Source organism: Oncorhynchus keta, chromosome 11 (assembly GCF_023373465.1).
Source record: "Oncorhynchus keta strain PuntledgeMale-10-30-2019 chromosome 11, Oket_V2, whole genome shotgun sequence".
Classification (NCBI taxonomy): Eukaryota; Metazoa; Chordata; class Actinopteri; order Salmoniformes; family Salmonidae; genus Oncorhynchus; species Oncorhynchus keta.
Genome location: NC_068431.1, coordinates 10,675,212 through 10,692,869, shown reverse-complemented (window position 1 = coordinate 10,692,869; position 17,658 = coordinate 10,675,212). Strand labels below are relative to the sequence as shown.

Below are 17,658 nucleotides of genomic sequence, written 5' to 3'. Positions count from 1 at the left end.
TTGTTGCTGAGGGAGCTGGTTGGTTGTCTGGTATGTGTCAATAGGATGCAGTGTTTTAATTATTGAAATGGTTTGTTATCCTGTTTAATTTGTTCCCAGGGGGGAAGGGGGAGGCACCTAGGGAGGGCTTAGCCAAGAGGCCCGTGGGCATACATATAGCCATAGTGTATTCACTGTCTAGGCACACTAGGTAAGACCTGGGCGGACCACCCCCTGTCTTTTGGTTAGGGCACCAGGTGGTGCTAAGTTAGATAAGTAGTGGGTAGGCAGGTAAGAGAGGGGGATTTGACATTTACTTTCTTTGCTTTGGTTCCATCCAGCCCCTTTTCCCCATATTACCATGTGAAGGAATAAATTCCTAGTAAATGGTAAATTCTGCCTTTTGTCATCCTTACTCGCACCTACAGTCCATACCTCTTTTGCTTCACGGAGAGTTGAGTTGTAGCAGGGTGTTGCGTCCCCTCTTCACAGAGGTGTAGCAGTCAGAAATAAAACAGATAGTGGGTCTATTTACCAGAGGAAAGCAAATATTGACCATCCAGAAGAATGGATTCAACTGTCTTTTTATATCAAAACACAAAGGTTTCCAAGGTTTTTTGTACTATTTTTGCCCTTGCTTTGAATTTTTTATTTTTGGAGAGGGGTTCGGTGAGTATCAAGCCTAATGTTTCTTAGTTCTAAAATCCAAATACTGACAGGCACATGTTGATTCAAAACTCGTCATACCTAAACCATAGCCCCCAAGGAGCACTCGATGAAGTGTATTTTACTTTCATGAGGATTTCATTGCCCATGTTCACATGAAAAAGGTTGGCACTTCTGCTGCTGCTTCATCTAACTCTATGACCAGTAGTTGGCATTAGGGAACTAAACAATGATTTTCTTTCTTCTTCTGAGACGTCACATTACTTAACTTTTTGATGGTTGGCAGAGCTCCCACTTTGCCTGGAGCCTCTGTTAAGTGTGGCTTAGCCAAATTCAACTAAGAGTCAGGAGTTAACAAACCCATATTGATGTACCACCTCAATTGTAACACCTCATATTGATGTAGGCCCCCTCCCCCCTATCTGAGATATCTACTACAGCCCTCATCCTCCACATACAACACCCGTTCTGCCAGTCACATTCTGTTAAAGGTCCCCAAAGCACACATCCCTGGGTCGCTCCTCTTCAGTTCACTGCAGCTAGTGACCGGAACGAACTGCAACAAACACACAAACTGGACAGTTTTATCTCAATCTCTTCATTCAAAGACTCAATCATGGACACTTACTGACTGTTGTGGCTGCTTTGGGTGATGTATTGTTGTCTCTACCTTCTTGCCATTTGTGCTGTTGTCTGTGTCCAATAATGTTTGAACCATGTTTTGTGCTGCTGACATGTTGTGTTGCTACCATGCTGTGTTGTCATGTGTTGCTACCATGCTGTGTTGCTACCATGCTGTGTTGTCATGTGTTGCTACCATGCTGTGTTGTCATGTGTTGCTGCCTTGCTATGTTGTTGTCTTAGATCTCTTTTTGTGTAAGTGTTGTGTTATCTCTCTTGTTGTGGTGTGTTTTGTCCTATATTTCTACGATATTTCTATATACAGTGCCTTGCGATCTTCTGCCACATTTCAGGCTTCAAACATAAAGATATAAAACAATTTTTTTGTGAAGAATCAACAACAAGTGGGACACAATCATGAAGTGGAACGACATTTATTGGATATTTCAAGCTTTTTTAACAAATCAAAAACTGAAAAATTGGGCGTGCAAAATTATTCAGCCCCCTTAAGTTAATACTTTGTAGCGCCACCTTTTGCTGCGATTACAGCTGTAAGTCGCTTGGGGTATGTCTCTATCAGTTTTGCACATCGAGAGACTGAAATGTTTTCCCATTCCTCCTTGCAAAACACCTCGAGCTCAGTGAGGTTGGATGGAGAGCATTTGTGAACAGCAGTTTTCAGTTCTTTCCACAGATTCTCGATTGGATTCAGGTCTGGACTTTGACTTGGCCATTCTAACACCTGGATATGTTTATTTGTGAACCATTCCATTGTAGATTGTGCTTTATGTTTTGGATCATTGTCTTGTTGGAAGACAAATCTCTGTCCCAGTCTCAGGTCTTTTGCAGACTCCATCAGGTTTTCTTCCAGAATGGTCCTGTATTTGGCTCCATCCATCTTCCCATCAATTTTATCATCTTCCCAGTCCCTGCTGAAGAAAAGCAGGCCCAAACCATGATGCTGCCACCACCATGTTTGACAGTGGGGATGATGTGTTCAGGGTGATGAGCTGTGTTGCTTTTATGCCAAACATAACGTTTTGCATTGTTGCCAAAAAGTTCAATTTTGGTTTCATCTGACCAGACCACCTTCTTCCACATGTTTGGTGTGTCTCCCAGGTGGCTTGTGGCAAACTTTAAACGACACTTTTTATGGATATCTTTAAGAAATGGCTTTCTTCTTGCCACTCTTCCATAAAGGCCAGATTTGTGCAATATACGACTGATTGTTGTCCTATGGACAGAGTCTCCCACCTCAGCTGTAGATCTCTGCAGTTCATCCAGAGTGATCATGGGCCTCTTGGCTGCATCACTGATCAGTCTTCTCCTTGTATGAGCTGAAAGTTTAGAGGGACGGCCAGGTCTTGGTAGATTTGCAGTGGTCTGATACTCCTTCCATTTCAATATTATCGCTTGCACAGTGCTCCTTGGGATGTTTAAAGCTTGGGAAATCTTTTTGTATCCAAATCTGGCTTTAAACTTCTTCACAACAGTTTCTCGGACCTGCCTGGTGTGTTCCTTGTTCTTCATGATGCTCTCTGCGCTTTTAACGGACCTCTGAGACTATCACAGTGCAGGTGCATTTATACGGAGACTTGATTACACACAGGTGGATTGTATTTATCATCATTAGTCATTTAGGTCAACATTGGATCATTCAGAGATCCTCACTGAACTTCTGGAGAGAGTTTGCTGCACTGAAAGTGAAGGGGCTGAATAATTTTGCACGCCCAATTTTTCAGTTTTTGATTTGTTAAAAAAGTTTGAAATATCCAATAAATGTCGTTCCACTTCATGATTGTGTCCCACTTGTTGTTGATTCTTCACAAAAAAATACAGTTTATATATCTTTATGTTTGAAGCCTGAAATGTCGCAAAGTTCAAGGGGGCCGAATACTTTCGCAAGGCACTGTATATTTATTTTAAATCCCAGCCCCCGTCCCCACAGGAGGCCTTTTCCCTTTTGGTTGGCCGTCATTGTAAGTAAGAATTTGTTCTAACTGACTTGCTTAGTTAAATAAATAAGTACCTCATTATTTTTTTTGAAGGAGTTCATGACCACTACTGCTCCTACAGGTCAAAGACAGTACTGCATTAAAACAGCCTGGGGTGTCATGTCAGGCCAACGTCATGACAGGGGTCAACACCTGTAGGCAGCAGCCAGGGCGTTACATTTTCTTGTTCTTCAGAGAGGGCAGTGTGACAGAGGAGATGAGAAGTGCTACAGTGGGTGGGTGTCTGCCTATGGAGAATGACTACAGAAAACAATGATTTATATATACACTAGATGAATGTTTTGAAGCCACCGCGCCTCCATCTTGGCACTCCCCAACCTTTGGAAAAAAATAATTTTCAAAGCTATAGAAGTGCGTTTATAGAGCCATACAGTGGAGGTATCATAATACCCATAAAACCTAGGGGGCAAACATGGAAACAGTTCCAATAGTTTTTTTACACTGTGTAAAGTACTTAAGTAAAAATACTTTAAAGTACTACTTATGTAGTTTAATGGGGTATCTGTACTTTACTCTACTATTTATATTTAGACTACTTTCACTTTTACTCCACTCGGTTCCTAAAGGAAAAATGTACTTTTTACTCCATACATTTTCCCTGACACCCAAAAGTACTGGCTACATTTTGAATAGTTAGCAGGAAAGCAAAATGGTCCAATTCACACACTTATCACGAGTCTATCCCTGGTTATCCCTACTGTATCTGATCTGGCAGATTCACTAAACACAAATGCTTAATTTCTAAATGATGTCTGAGTGTTGGAGTTTGCCCCTGCCTATCTGTAAATGTAAAAAACAAACTAATTGTGCGGTCTGGTTTGCTTAATAAGGATTGCAAAATTATTTCTACTTTTACTTTTGATACTTAAGTGTATTTTAGCAATTACATTCACTTTTGATACTTAAGTATATTTAAAACTAAATGCTTTTACTCAATTAGTATTTTACTGGGTGACTTTCACTTTTACTTGAGTCATTTTCTATTAAAAGGTATCTTTACTTTTACTCAAGTATGACAGTTGGGTACTTTTTCCACCAATGCATTTTTCACATTGGGGATTTTAGAAAGACTTAAAATAAGGGCTGTGTTTCGTATACATTAATAAAAGTCACCTTGTCCAAGACAGATTTACATGGTTTTCAAATGTCACGCCAGGGTAAGCCTACACAAAACAGAGCCCTTATTTTAAGTGTTTCTAAAAGAAAAACTATACCAAGCTGGCAGTCCTCTAGTGACCATTTACAGTGGGCCTCTTCTCCGCCAAGGGGCTCTGTACAGTACACCCCTTACCTACCAGGTAAAATGATCCCCTTGGTTAGAACATAGACCGCCTGATTATAAAGTAGACAGTCATGTTTTATTATGTGAGATAAAGGATGCCTGGGGGGCTGGCTGGTGGGTGTCACACACATATCAGTCTTATGACAGACAGTTGTCAATCATCTCAGCCAAATGTTTTATTTGTCACAGAGGAATCAGCAGAGGAAGCTGCTAGAATCATAATGTACACAACAACACTGAGCTCAAAACAGTCTTCATTGTACAGAGTATTATTTTAAGCTGCAGTACAATGGGACCCTATCAGAAATAGATACGGTATATTGATTTGACCACTGCAGGCTAATTACTACCAGCAGCCCACACAGGGCTGACACATGTTTCTGAAACACAAGTGATTGAGGACATGTCCCAGAGTCAGCACTGTACAGTAAGCACGCATCCACAACAAGTGCTGTAGTCTTTTGTTGGTTTTAAATTGCTGCTCTCACAAGCTGTGAAAGTGATCTCTACACGGTTGGACAGGGACAGAGAGTCCCCAAGCCTGAACGATGCCCACCACTATCAAGAACACGTATAGAATGTCAATGCTGCTAAATATAGTATCATATAACATGTACTGAATGGTTCCGGGGAAACGCTCTGGCTTTCTTGTAAAATCATGGATCTGGGCTGAAAGTGAGTTTGGGGATGTGTGTCGAAGAGGAGAGGACAGACTGACAGACAGATATGTAACAGATAGCTGTGATCAGTGGAATATGCTGTAGATGAGGGGACAGACAGGGTGGCAGGTGGCTGGATCGAAAGCTTGCTGGATCGAATCCCTGAGCTGACAAGGTAAAAATCTGTCATTCTGCCCATGAGCAAGGCAATTAACCCACTGTTCCCTGGGTGCTGAAGAAGTGAATGTTGATTAAGACATCCCCCCACACCTCTCTGATTCAGATGGGTTGGGTTAAACACAGAAGAGGAAGTTGTATTACTGACTAGGTATCCCCCTTTCATTACATTTACATTTAACAGATAGCTGGGATCAAATTGTATAATATGATGTGGAACAGCCACTTACAATAGTGCATCTAAATCTTTTAGGGGGGGGTGAGAACATCAGGCAACAGATTGGGATCATACTGTGTTACACACTGTGCTCTGATACAGACATACACATAGTGTGTCAATTTTAAAATAGCCTCAATTTTAAAATAGCCTTCATGATGTCAGCTTACCAGTAGCCTGTTTTTGCACTGGGACCAACCTCTTAGGCATGTACCAGAATTATTTTGGACCGGGATGAATTTAGACTTTACACATGAGTGACCCACCATGACGATAAAAACACACACACACGCACACACACACACACACACACACTGACTGCAGGAAGTTAATAAGGCTGGTTGGTGTGGCTGGTTGTGATCTCCTATCAACACAGCTGACAGTGAGAGGCGGTTATTATGGTTTCTTCCACTACACCCCTGCTGATGGGGAAGGGTGTCTTACGGTTTCTTCCACTACACCCCTGCTGATGGTGAAGGGTGTCTTACGGTTTCTTCCACCACACCCCTGCTGATGGGGAAGGGTGTCTTACGGTTTCTTCCACTACACCCCTGCTGATGGGGAAGGGTGTCTTACGGTTTCTTCCACCACACCCCTGCTGATGGGGAAGGGTGTCTTACGGTTTCTTCCACCACACCCCTGCTGATGGGGAAGGGTGTCTTACGGTTTCTTCCACCACACCGCTGCTGATGGGGAAGGGTGTCTGGTGTCAGGGTCGTCAGCCTCATCTGGTGGTTAACACTGGGCTGTGAAACTGCTTCCTGCCTGTATGGCTGTAGAAATAGTGACATATTTGTACACATATGTATAATACAGTATACTTTAGCATCTCTTATCTTCAAACAACTTCCTCAGTTTCAGAGGAAGCATGATATGAATAACTATTCTATTCTGAATGTTGTTCTGCTTTGGGCAGTAGTATGTTCCTTATCGGCTCTCAACACATAACTTATCCCATGTCGTTATGCAATACATTACCCTGACACAATTTACAATCAAATATACTGTATGCCATGAGTCATATCTAAGGAGCCCCACTGTTTGTTTGGTGCAAACTATAAAAAATGATGTAACAACATATTTGCAGAGGATGACTGACCCAAATATTCATATCTATCTGGAGCCCCACTGTTTGTTTGGTGCAAACTATAAAAAATGATGTAACAACATATTTGCAGAGGATGACTGACCCTATTCATACGTTTGAATGGATAATATGTATCTATTAGGTAAAGTCATGTGGCTAGTACATGCCAACATCACCCCTCTGAATATATGGTTGGTGTTGGCAGTACACGCCTGGCACCAGGACAGCTCTAGAGTGGAGGGATGCATCAACAGATGGACATAATCTCCTCATTATTGCCACCACCCATTAGGATCCTCTTAAATGACTAAAAGGGCTATGTCATAAACCCTGAAAGTTCCAGAATGGGTGAAAATGGCAGCCATATTAGTCAGGGAGAAATCCAAACCAGTCTAATAAGTTTTTATCAATAAAACAGCACAATAGTGTTAGATTTGGCTGCTGGAGGGCAAGGAGACTGTCACGAGTCCGACTGAGGGTGTTTCCCCTTCCCGGGCGGGTGGAGCTCGGTGGTCGTCATCACCGGCCTATTAGCTGCCACTGATTGTTTTTCCTCTCCCTCCTTGTATGTTTAGTGGTAGCACCTGTTTATGTTAATTACTTTGTCTTTATTAGTCAGCCGGCCCGCCTGGTTGTTGTGCGGGATTATTTCATTGTAACCTTCGGCTCTGTTGTAAAGATACGTGTTTGTGCCTGGTCGTGTATTTTTCCATTGTATTTTTTGATTCCCTGTGTTTTGGGAACGTAACTTTTGTGAGCACCCTGTGGTGCGTTGGTGCTATTAAAAGACGCACAGCATTGAACTCTGTCTCCTGCATTTGACTTCACACCCACGACACCCGGAGCATTACAGAGACCCCCAGCTCCACTAAAACCATTGACAACTACGTGCCATTTCCAAGGGATTGTTAAATTAATGGTAACTATTTGGTTTTAATATCATCACCTCTTGAAGAGTATAGTCACAAATACACATTTCCAATTATTACTAATTTAGCGTTCTACAGCAATCAGTAAACATCAATTGGAGATGTATTTTCAGATACCTGAGGGTAGCCAGATCCATTTAGCATGTAGCTAGCTAGCTAGTTAGCTAAAGCAAACAACATGTCAGTTAGCTTGCTTCATCAAAGATTCGGCTTTTGGAAAGAGCTTGACATCATCCTGGTAAATGTGTCAGTCGGCCTACTGCCATGAGATGGCAAGCAAATCAAACACTATATATGTCACGCCTGCTCCAGCTCCCCCTCTCTGGTGCTCAAGGGCGCCAGGCTGTCCATCATTATGCACACCTGTCACCATCATTACGCGCATCAGAGCTCATTGGACTCACCTGGACTCCTTCACTTTGTTGATTTCTCCTTCTATATCTGTCTGTTCCTCAGTTTGTTCCCCGTGTCAGCATTATTGTCGTTGTGTTTTCCCCTGTCCAGACGTTGTCCTTGTTTGTTTTTTGTCCGTTGTTCATTTAATGTTCACTCCCTGTACTTGCTTCTCATCTCCCAGCGTCTGTTCTCACAGAATGCTGACACCACAGTTTGAAGCATCAGGGAGTTTTTTTTTTGGTGACGTCAGGTCTGGGTGTCGCTGCTGAAGGAACCGGGGGTGCCTCAGCTGGCTCATTGGGCTTCCACAACTTAGCTGGCTCGAGAGATTTCAAAACATAGGCCCATTGTCTTATGTCAGATCTTGTCACTCATCTGCAATGCACGTCCCTCAACTGATCTGTCTTTTAGGACATGGAACTCATATTCAAATTTCAATATTGAGCATCCGCTATTCAAAAAATGAAAACAAAAATGAAACCAAAATTTTTTATATCACTGCTCTCTTGTATGACTCTCCATGAAATAGGAAGAATAACTAGTTCAATTATTGCAAATATTGTGACAGTGATTTAATATTCTGTGAGAAAATCAAAACAAAGAGGTGGCTATCTCCTACAAAAATTATGTGCAAGGATGTCGGTCCCCAGTGCAGTGACTTCAACTTGATCAGCTGCTTAGCTTACTGCTGTAGATGTTACAGTAGCTAGCTAGTTTACAGACCTAGCTAGGGACGAGTGGAAGTGTTGCAGACTGGGTAGCCTACCCCACGAGAGGAGAGAGTCCTTTGAGACATGCAGCCCAGCTGGGAAAAGTAGTAAAGATAGAAGAGAAGCATGGAGAGGCCAGAGATAGAAGAGAAGCATGGAGAGGCCAGAGATAGAAGAGAAGCATGGAGAGGCCAGAGATAGAAGAGAAGCATGGAGAGGCCAGAGATAGAAGAGAAGCATGGAGAGGCCAGAGATAGAAGAGAAGCATGGAGAGGCCAGAGATAGAAGAGAAGCATGGAGAGGCCAGAGATAGACAGACTTGTAAAAGGCCAAGGAACATAAGTTTGGTTTTGGAGAAACACCATGAGTGTGTGTGCTCTGCAAGCAATACAGCTGATGAAGGCGCGGCAAGAGCGTGGTGAACGGATAGACATTGAGGAAGAATGGCGCCAAGTACAAACTGTATTCTGCTGTCTCTGATGGCTCAGAAATTGAACCTGACAAGACTGAGGATGAATGATCCTCGTCCTGATGGTCTTGCAAAGGATAATTCGGAGAAAGTGGAGGCTTGCCTTTTAGCTGATCCATATGTAGTCTCAGGCTGGGTAGAAAAGAGGTTGGGTACTGTTAAATCGTTGAAGGTAGCTCGAAATGGACTTGTGATGATTTTCTGTCATCCCCAGGGAGTGGACACTTCGCATCACGCAACTAGGGAAAAAGCCAATGACTTGCACCTTTGAAAGGAGTAATTACTGAGGTGGCGTTAAATGTTGGAAGTGGAGCAACTGAAATGGAAAATTCCCTGTGTCTGTGACAGCCGCGGTTTGGGCATCTCACCGCAGACCCAGGGCTGAGCATGGTGAAACTGAAAAGACGTCTGTCCGTTTGAGTTTTGAAGCAGTCTTTACCTGAGAAAGTTACGATATGTCAGTTATCCAGTGAGAGCGTTTGTGCCAAACCCACTGAGGTGTTTCAGATGCCAAGCTTATGGTCATGTTACACTAGCTTGTAGAAGGGAGATTTCCGAGATGTGAGAAGTGTGCAGGAGGGCCTGGGACAAAGGACTGTTTAGTATCGGTGGGAAAAAATATGTGTCAATTGTAGGGGTTCCCATGTTGCTGGGGATCAGAAGTGTCCGGCACCAGAGAGACAGGTCGAGGTTGCCAGGTTCAGAGTAGAACAGAATGTGTTGTATGCTGAGGCAGTGAAGAGAGTAGAGAATGGTTGCCAAAACAGAGTGTAATGGAGAAGAGTTACAAGGTGTTGAATGAAAGAGTCCTGTCTTCCCAGGTCATTTGCCTGGTGTGGGATCAGCTGGGGTCAAAGTAGTGGAATGGGGTGGTGATTTAACATTTCGTGAAATAGTGGTAAATAGCTGTAGGTTTAGTTGGTGGTATATAATAGTGGTATGTAATAGTGGTATATACAATGGGGGGGGAAGTATTTAGTCAGCCACCAATTGTGCAAGTTCTCCCACTTAAAAAGATGAGAGAGGCCTGTAATTTTCATCATAGGTACACTTCAACTATGACAGACAAAATGAGAAAAACAAATACTTTTTAGCCCCACTGTAGACGCTAGTTGGTGGTATGTAAAAGTGGTAAATAGGTGGAGGGTTAGTTGGTGGTATGTAATAGTGGTATATAGATGTTAGTTGGTGGTATGTAATAGTGGTATATATATGTTAGGTGGTGATATGTAATAGTGGTATATAGATGCTAGTTGGTGGTATGTAATAGTGGTATATAGATGTTAGTTGGTGGTATGTAATAGTGGTATATAGATATGTAATAGTGGTATATAGATGCTAGTTGTGGTATGTAATAGTGGTATATAGATGCTAGTTGGTGGTATGTTATATGTATATAGTGATGCTAGTTGGTGGTATGTAATAGTGGTATATAGATGCTAGTTGGTGGTATGTAATAGTGGTATATAGATGCTAGTTGGTGGTATGTAATAGTGGTATATAGATGCTAGTTGGTGGTATGTAATAGTGGTATATAGATGCTAGTTGGTGGTATGTAATAGTGGTATATAGATGCTAGTTGGTGGTATGTTATAGTGGTATATAGATGCTAGTTGGTGGTATGTAATAGTGGTATATAGATGCTAGTTGGTGGTATGTAATAGTGGTATATAGATGCTAGTTGGTGGTATGTAATAGTGGTATATAGATGCTAGTTGGTGGTATGTTATAGTGGTATATAGATGCTAGTTGGTGGTATGTTATAGTGGTATATAGATGCTAGTTGGTGGTATGTGGTATAGTGGTATGTAATAGTGGTATATAGATGCTAGTTGGTGGTATGTAATAGTGGTATATAGATGCTAGTTGGTGGTATGTTATAGTGGTATATAGATGCTAGTTGGTGGTATGTAATAGTGGTATATAGATGCTAGTTGGTGGTATGTTATAGTGGTATATAGATGCTAGTTGGTGGTATGTTATAGTGGTATATAGATGCTAGTTGGTGGTATGTAATAGTGGTATATAGATGCTAGTTGGTGGTATGTTATAGTGGTATATAGATGCTAGTTGGTGGTATGTAATAGTGGTATATAGATGCTAGTTGGTGGTATGTAATAGTGGTATATAGATGCTAGTTGGTGGTATGTTATAGTGGTATATAGATGCTAGTTGGTGGTATGTTATAGTGGTATATAGATGCTAGTTGGTGGTATGTAATAGTGGTATATAGATGCTAGTTGGTGGTAGTGGTATATAGATGCTAGTTGGTGATATGTTATAGTGGTATATAAATGCTAGTTGGTGGTATGTTATAGTGGTATATAGATGCTAGTTGGTGGTATGTTATAGTGGTATATAGATGCTAGTTGGTATGTTATAGTATGTAATAGTGGTATATAGATGCTAGTTGGTGGTATGTTATAGTGGTATATAGATGCTAGTTGGTGGTATGTTATAGTGGTATATAGATGCTAGTTGGTGGTATATAGATATAGATGCTAGTTGGTGGTATGTGGTATATAGATGCTAGTTGGTGGTATGTAATAGTGGTATATAGATGCTAGTTGGTGATATGTAATAGTGGTATATAGATGCTAGTTGGTGGTATGTAATAGTGGTATATAGATGCTAGTTGGTGGTATGTTAAAGTGTATAGCCTTTATATATACCGCTTTGTTGTTGAATGGACCAAAAGAGAAACACATCTTTCCTACTGATGAGTCAACAGGGTCAAATCAAATCAAATCAAATCAAATTTATTTATATAGCCCTTCGTACATCAGCTGATATCTCAAAGTGCTGTACAGAAACCCAGCCTAAAACCCCAAACAGCAAACAATGCAGTGTAAAAGCACGGTGGTATCCCTAGTAGGAAGAAACCTAGTGGTATATAGATGCTAGTTGGTGGTATGTTGAAACTAGTGGTATATAGATGCTAGTTGGTGGTATGTGGAGCAGGAGCATGGCCAGTGGTATATAGAGTCTGGGACATGGTCCTAGGGCTCAGGTCCTCCGAGAGAGAGAAAGAGAGAGAAGGAGAGAATTAGAGAACGTTAGATTCACACAGGACACCGAATAGGACAGGAGTACTCCAGATATAACAAACTGACCCTAGCCCCCTGACACATAAACTACTGCAGCATAAATATAGATGCTAGTTGGTGGTATCTTCAACCACCAACTTATGAGACAAGTGGTATATAGCCCACAAAGATCTCCGCCAGTATGAATCAACCCACCCAGGTGATGACTCAGTTTAGGTGGTAGAGCCTTTCCGTTCACCTGCTAGTGGGCCAGACTACACTCAATCATATGACCCACTGAAGAGATGAGTCTTCAGTTAAAGTGGTATATAGGAGCTCTATGCTAGCTGTTTGCTTAGAAATTGGTGGTATGTAGGTATAGTGCCCATGTAATGCTTTGTAGGTAGATGCTTTGAGGAAGCCAGTGTAGAGGCTAGGTGGTATTTTTTGGTTCTAGTCAGGATTCTATTTAGCACTAACTGAAGTTTATGTGCTTTATCCGTAAAATAGAGCAGATGTCTAACCTAGAAGTTGGGGTCAACAGAGTGGTAGACTCTGAGGGTCAGGTCTTTCCTACTGATGAGTCAACAGGGTCAACAGAAGGTAGGCTCTGAGGGTCAGGTCTTTCCTACTGAGTCAACAGGGTCAACAGAAGGTAGGCTCTGGGGTCAGGTCTTTCCTACTGATGAGTCAACAGGGTCAACAGAAGGTAGGCTCTGAGGGTCAGGTCTTTCCTACTGATGAGTCAACAGAAGGTAGACTCTGAGGGTCAGGTCTTTCCTACTGATGAGTCAACAGGGTCAGACTCTGAGGGTCAGGTCTTTCCTACTGATGAGTCAACAGGGGTCTTTCCTACTGATGAAGGGGTCAATAGAAGGTAGGCTCTGAGGGTCAGGTCTTTCCTACTGATGAGTCAACAGGGTCAACAGAAGGTAGGCTCTGAGGGTCAGGTCTTTCCTACTGATGAGTCAACAGGGTCAACAGAAGGTAGGCTCTGAGGGTCAGGTCTTTCCTACTGATGAGTCAACAGGGTCAACAGAAGGTAGGCTCTGAGGGTCAGGTCTTTCCTACTGATGAGTCAACAGGGTCAATAGAAGATAGGCTCTGAGGGTCAGGTCTTTCCTACTGATGAGTCAACAGGGTCAATAGAAGGTAGGCTCTGAGGGTCAGGTCTTTCCTACTGATGAGTCAGGTCTTTCCCTACTGATGAGTCAACAGGGTCAACAGAAGAAGAGGGTAGGTCTTTCTGATGGTCAACAGGGTCAACAGGTCTTTCCTACTGATGAGTCAACAGGGTCAATAGGGTAGGCAATGAGAAGATAGGCTCTGAGGGTCAGGTCTTTCCTACTGATGAGTCAACAGGGTCAACAGAAGGTAGGCTCTGAGGGTCAGGTCTTTCCTACTGATGAGTCAACAGGGTCAATAGAAGGTAGGCTCTGAGGGTCAGGTCTTTCCTACTGATGAGTCAACAGGGTCAATAGAAGGTAGGCTCTGAGGGTCAGGTCTTTCCTACTGATGAGTCAACAGGGTCAACAGAAGGTAGGCTCTGAGGGTCAGGTCTTTCCTACTGATGAGTCAACAGGGTCAACAGAAGGTAGGCTCTGAGGGTCAGGTCTTTCCTACTGATGAGTCAACAGGGTCAACAGAAGGTAGGCTCTGAGGGTCAGGTCTTTCCTACTGATGAGTCAACAGGGTCAACAGAAGGTAGGCTCTGAGGGTCAGGTCTTTCCTACTGATGAGTCAACAGGGTCAATAGAAGGTAGACTCTGAGGGTCAGGTCTTTCCTACTGATGAGTCAACAGGGTCAACAGAAGATAGGCTCTGAGGGTCAGGTCTTTCCTACTGATGAGTCAACAGGGTCAACAGAAGATAGGCTCTGGGGGTCAGGTCTTTCCTACTGATGAGTCAACAGGGTCAATAGAAGGTAGGCTCTGAGGGTCAGGTCTTTCCTACTGATGAGTCAACAGGGTCAATAGAAGGTAGGCTCTGAGGGTCAGGTCTTTCCTACTGATGAGTCAACAGGGTCAATAGAAGGTAGGCTCTGAGGGTCAGGTCTTTCCTACTGATGAGTCAACAGGGTCAACAGAAGGTAGGCTCTGAGGGTCAGGTCTTTCCTACTGATGAGTCAACAGGGTCAACAGAAGGTAGGCTCTGGGGGTCAGGTCTTTCCTACTGATGAGTCAACAGGGTCAACAGAAGGTAGGCTCTGGGGGTCAGGTCTTTCCTACTGATGAGTCAACAGGGTCAACAGAAGGTAGGCTCTGAGGGTCAGGTCTTTCCTACTGATGAGTCAACAGGGTCAATAGAAGGTAGGCTCTGAGGGTCAGGTCTTTCCTACTGATGAGTCAACAGGGTCAACAGAAGGTAGGCTCTGGGGGTCAGGTCTTTCCTACTGATGAGTCAACAGGGTCAACAGAAGGTAGGCTCTGAGGGTCAGGTCTTTCCTACTGATGAGTCAACAGGGTCAATAGAAGGTAGGCTCTGAGGGTCAGGTCTTTCCTACTGATGAGTCAACGGGGTCAATAGAAGGTAGGCTCTGAGGGTCAGGTCTTTCCTACTGATGAGTCAACAGGGTCAATAGAAGGTAGGCTCTGGGGGTCAGGTCTTTCCTACTGATGAGTCAACAGGGTCAACAGAAGGTAGGCTCTGAGGGTCAGGTCTTTCCTACTGATGGGTCAACAGGGTCAACAGAAGGTAGGCTCTGGGGGTCAGGTATTTCCTACTGATGAGTCAACAGGGTCAATAGAAGGTAGGCTCTGAGGGTCAGGTCTTTCCTACTGATGGGTCAACAGGGTCAACAGAAGGTAGGCTCTGGGGGTCAGGCCTTTCCTACTGATGAGTCAACAGGGTCAACAGAAGGTAGGCTCTGAGGGTCAGGTCTTTCCTACTGATGAGTCAACAGGGTCAACAGAAGGTAGGCTCTGAGGGTCAGGTCTTTCCTACTGATGAGTCAACAGGGTCAACAGAAGGTAGGCTCTGAGGGTCAGGTCTTTCCTACTGATGAGTCAACAGGGTCAATAGAAGGTAGGCTCTGAGGGTCAGGTCTTTCCTACTGATGAGTCAACAGGGTCAATAGAAGGTAGGCTCTGAGGGTCAGGTCTTTCCTACTGATGAGTCAACAGGGTCAATAGAAGGTAGGCTCTGGGGGTCAGGTCTTTCCTACTGATGAGTCAACAGGGTCAACAGAAGGTAGGCTCTGAGGGTCAGGTCTTTCCTACTGATGAGTCAACAGGGTCAACAGAAGATAGGCTCTGAGGGTCAGGTCTTGACACGTTCCTGAATAATAAAGCAACACCTGAGGGAATGGCATCTAAAACAATTGCAAAATCTTTAGGTGTTACAGGGACCTTGTAAAGTGATAAGAATTCCCTATAACTGAGTAAAAGACCCTCTGCATTTACCAGTTGGCTCAACAATAGGATTTTATTTTGGAACCAATATTCTAAAAACAAAGAAGTATTTTTATACAATATATCCCGATTATCCCATATATAATATCTGTGTGGAGAAAAATTATGCTTATAAATTAAGGACCATGACAAGAAAACCTGCAGATGAAAAGCAGAAAGTTCCACATGAAGTTAAGGCCACCAAAAGTAGAGAAGACATGATGAGGAATAAAATTCCAGATAGAAGTGGGTCTTCTTGGGAATTGTTTTATCCAATTGATCTTAAAAGTATTATTTAAAGTAGTAAAGTCCAGAAAATTCAGCCCACCATTCTCATAAGTGTTCATTACAGCAGTTTTCCTAATGTAATGGGTACGGTTTCTCCAAAGAAAGTTGAAAAGCATCTAGTCTATCTCCTTGCTTATTTTACCATCAAGATATAAAGATAGAGCGCCATATGTTAGTCTAGAGATACCTTCAGCCTTGGATATTAGGACTCTACCTTTTAAAGATAAGTCCCTCTGTAGCCATTGATTTAGCTCCTTCTGTTTTTTTTAATAAGAGGGTTCAAATTTAGTAAGCCTCTAGACTTCTGATCCTTTGTAATGGTTATGCCTAAATATGTAAGTTCTTATTTTACTGGAATGCCATAATATGAAGGTGTCACACAATCTTTGACAGCCATGAGTTCACATTTCCTAATGTTAAGATATAGACCAGACGCTTTGGAAAAGGATTGTATCACATTGATCAATATGGGAATTTGGTTATCGTCATTCAGAAAAAGTGTAGTATCGTCAACCAGCTGGCTTATAGTAATTTCTTTACCAGCTATGGAAATACCTTGTACAGGACTATTATTTAAAGAATTTGTAAGAAGTTGGGTGATTAATAAAAACAGATTGGACAACCTGGCCTAATTCCTCTCTTTAACTCAAATCTAGGTGAGGTGCCATATTTCAATTTGATAGAGCTGTTACCATTTCTATAGAGAGTCTTAATAGCCTTACAGAAAAAAATCCCCAAAGCCAAGTCTCTCAAGGGAGTGGAAGAGGAACTGATGCTCTACTGTGTCAAATGCTTTATAGAAATATAAAAATAATATGAAGCTATCCATGGCTATTAGGCCTGAGTAGTCAAGTATGTCTAATACTAGCCTGACATTGTTAGAAATATGTCTGTTCCTCATAAAGTCAGACTGCGTTTCATCAATGATTGCATCCAGGACTTCTTTAATTATTTTTTACAAGTACTAAGGCTAATATCTTATATTGTCATTATTTAGAAGACAAATTGGACGGCAGTTATCGATGAGCAGCACTTCTTTTTTAGGCTTAGGTATCAGTGTTATTAACCCCCGACTCATTGTAAAATTCTGATGTAAATCCCATCAACACCTGGTGATTTATTGTTCTTTAGATGTTTGAACGACTCTATAATCTCTTCAACTTTGATGGGTTCATCACACTGTTTAGATTCTATATCACTGATAGAGTGAACATTATTCAGTGAGCCAAAAAACATAACTGTGGATTCCTGACAGTACGCAGAGCTATACAATTTTCTGTAAAAATTGGTACAGTATTTAGCGATACATTTTTGGTCATCTGTAATAACACCAATGTTTAACTTATGTATAGTGTTATTTTTAGAGTGAAATTTCTCAAGTCTAAAGAAATAGGTTACTAAATGCTATCAAAACCAATAGAAACCCTGTGTCAAAACTCCCCAAAGGCAGGCTGAAAACTCCCTAAATATGGTGACAAAGTTGGCAGCACTGGTTAGACAGCGCATTGTAGCCGGATTACTTTTGATTTATCCCATGACCCTTTGTAGCCGGATTACTTTTGATTTATCCCATGACCCTTTGTAGCCGGATTACTTTTGATTTATCCCATGACCCTTTGTAGCCGGATTACTTTTGATTTATCCCATGACCCTTTGTAGCCGGATTACTTTTGTTGTAGCCGGATTACTTTTGCCCATGACCCTTTGGATTACTTTTGATTTATCCCATGACCCTTTGTAGCCGGATT

At 42.4% G+C, this 17,658-nt stretch overlaps 1 long non-coding RNA gene across 3 annotated transcripts; it reads left to right on the top strand.

The window, feature by feature from the left end:
- Nucleotides 1-13,325: 13,325 nt before the first annotated feature.
- Nucleotides 13,326-15,578, top strand: LOC127906248 (uncharacterized). Of its 3 annotated transcripts, XR_008060667.1 has the most exons (4): nt 13,326-13,403; nt 13,626-13,735; nt 14,121-14,725; nt 15,221-15,578. It is a non-coding gene; the product is annotated as an uncharacterized LOC127906248 (long non-coding RNA). The 3 variants fall into 3 exon arrangements; XR_008060668.1 differs by lacking the exon at nt 13,326-13,403 and having other exon boundaries at nt 13,565-13,735; nt 14,121-14,560; XR_008060666.1 differs by lacking the exon at nt 13,326-13,403 and having other exon boundaries at nt 13,565-13,735.
- Nucleotides 15,579-17,658: the final 2,080 nt, after the last annotated feature.